This window comes from Gavialis gangeticus, unplaced genomic scaffold, assembly GCF_001723915.1.
Source record: "Gavialis gangeticus isolate Ggan-Ray unplaced genomic scaffold, GavGan_comp1, whole genome shotgun sequence".
Taxonomy (NCBI): domain Eukaryota; kingdom Metazoa; phylum Chordata; order Crocodylia; family Gavialidae; genus Gavialis; species Gavialis gangeticus.
In genome coordinates, this window is record NW_017729024.1 from 101,744,625 (window position 1) to 101,747,595 (window position 2,971).

The following is a 2,971-nucleotide window of genomic DNA, read 5'->3' on the forward strand; positions in this document are numbered from 1 at the left end:
TTGATACTGATAGTAGACGCGGTGAGTTAAGGACGGAGCAGCTGCCTGAGCTTTTCATTCGGTCGGCTTTTGAAGTAGGCCTGTAATGACTTTTCAATGCTTTTTATTCAAATAGACATATTCCATTCCTTGGTCTTTGATGTCGGTTTTCACATGAAAAAACTGTGGCAGGGCCTCTGTTCTTATAGCAGATGGGTAATGGCAGGTGCCATAGGTCTATTGTATCACTTCGATTCAACTACTCTTACAAGTATTTTCGATGGGGGGGGGTTTCAAACTCCTTTTGATAATGTGCGCCTCTTTCAAATAGACATTTCTCTAATCATCTCCTTTACCGTTTGTTTTGCATGTTTTGCTTTCTTTTTTGATATATCTTTTTTTTTTCTTTTCATCCTGTTCATGCTCACCTTTTTAATTATAACAGATGCTTACATGGAAATATTGTACTTGATGTAGTTCAGCTGCTTTTTTTTTTTAATGATAGATAGTAGTAGAAGCCAACAAGGGAGCAGCCAGCTTTTGATGGACCATTGTAGAAACGTACTACATGTTTCAAACACTTGGAGGCATGCTCATTTACATAACTGTCTAGTACAATGCTAGTTCCAATATGTTACCTATTGCTAACATTGTGACAAATATCAGTTGTCTGCACCTAAGTTAGGTGAATTGCCCATGTGCCTAGTAGTTGTGTACTTTGTAACCTGGCTGTAGTCAAAGTGATTAATTGGTGAAACTGGCTAGGACTTGTCCAACTGAAACCTAACCCAAGTAAGTCCTGTCAGTTTCAAGGCCACCATGAGATAGCTAGGAACAAGGTACATTTTACACTGAGGCTGTATACACGCATGCCCCTTTTTTCCCTCTGTACTGAAGACTTGTGCTTGAATGGCATCTAGCAAATTATGTATGTGCCATCAGAACTATAAACCTGAAAACAATAACCTACAAAATAAATGATTAGTGTATTTCTGATGCATGTTATTTCATCTGCATTCTCTTTGTTCATTCTGCTGCAGCTTGAAGTATTTGATTATTATCAACTCAATACAAAATGAATAATTGGCAAAATAAGTGCTGTTTATTTTCAGTTTATGTCCAATAAACTGCAGTTTCTGGTATTGATAGTGGCTAACCAGAAGCTTTATTTTTTAGGGATTTTTGGCTCCTCCAATTACAAGGTAGGCAGTTTAGAATTGGAGAAGCATATGAGGAGGATGTTACTGGTAAAATAATTGACAGATAAATAATTATAATATTAACAATTACCCTGGGATTCTATACCCTTCATGAAGGGGCCTGACAGGCTGTTGAGGGTAATGAACACTTTGCAAGATAGCCCTTTGATTGTCTGTCAGGGGTAGCCAGTTACCCAGGTGACTAAGTACCATGCTTGGTATTAAGAGTCATGCATTTAAATAAACTGTAACTGTTAAACCATGTGGATTTTTAATGGTCTGCAATTGAAGAAGGAAGATAATAATAGGTTGGCATCTCAGTAGGGTTAGCTTAAGTAGGGCACAAGCCTTTTTAAAGACAACTTTAAATATCAATTTTTGGGGTCTTTTTGAATGTCTTTAAGAGGAGGCTAGGCTTGCACCTGGCTGGGGTCATCTAACCCCAGCACTTTTACCTGCCCAGGGCAGGTGGTCAGACTTGATCTACTGAGGTTCCTTCAACCCAAACATCTATGAATCTCTGTTTGAATTCTTACTAGCTCTAACTTTCCTGGAAGATAAAATGCACTGGAATCATTTTGCCTGCAGCATTTACTTTGGCTTAACTTGTGTGTTTGGATAGAGCATGTGACAAAGCGTAACCTAAAATTAACCAAAGGGATAATTTACTAGCACAGAGATTTTTCACAGAACTTTAGAGGGATGGAATAGCTAAAATGTTATGGTGAAAGTACGTCTAGGCCTGGGCGGCTGTTCAGCTTCTCAGCAGCCAGGGCCCATAAACACGGAGCCACACAACGTGGAGTTACGCCTGTCCTGTGCTGCCCTTACTACCATGCCTTTCCCTGCCACGTGCCATGTCCAGCTGTATGGTATCCTCCAATGCCCCCCCTCTTCCACAGGTCCTGCTCCACATGGGCTTTCCTGTGCTTCCCCTGTCACTGCATAGTCTCCCCCACACTACCCTGCTTCACAGGCTTCCCTGTCTCATGGGGGCTACCTGGATCCCAGAGGCCTGGGCTCACCTGATGTGCTGTCCCATCCTTGGGGATAGAGATAGGAAACACCAGCTGGAGGAAGGGTGGGGGAGCTGGAAAGGCTCCTTGGCCAGTAGCGGCTAGAGCAGTATGGGAAACAGCACCTGAAAGGGTGTCTGGGAGATGCAGTTTAATCCCTTGTGGGCTACAAGTTGGACAGCCCTGGTCTAGGCAACCAGAAACTGACTATATAATACAGTGGTGCTCAGTCTTCTGGGGCCATGGGCCAGATAAGTGGGATGGGGCCAGGACTGGGGCCCTGCACTGCAGGATCAAGCCCCACAGTGCCTCCAGCCAGCCCCTGTATGCCTGGATTGGACCCCAGGCCACCTTTGCACACCAGTCTAGCATGCTATCTAGCCCATGAGGACCAGAAATTTTGGCATCAGGGGAGCAACAACTGCTGCCACTGATTTCCTGCTGCCAAATTTTTGGGCCCATGGAGAGGCCAGATTGCATGGCTCCAGGGGTTGGATCTGGCCTGTGGGCTGGAGATTGAGCACCCCTTGCATAACATATTACATATCTACCTGCCTTGCAAATTAGATTGATACTGTTTAGGTTGAGAGTATTACTTTGTATGTTGGCGCTTGAAAGATGAGTTAGTTTCATTTACTTAAATGGAAAACAAAAGCTGATTGGTCCAAGTTATTGCTATTAAGGAAAATGGAATTGGCAAAAAAAATATGGTCAAGGAAGAGTAGCACTTTGTAGATTTCATAGACGTTAGAGCTGGAAGAGACCTCGTAAGATCAC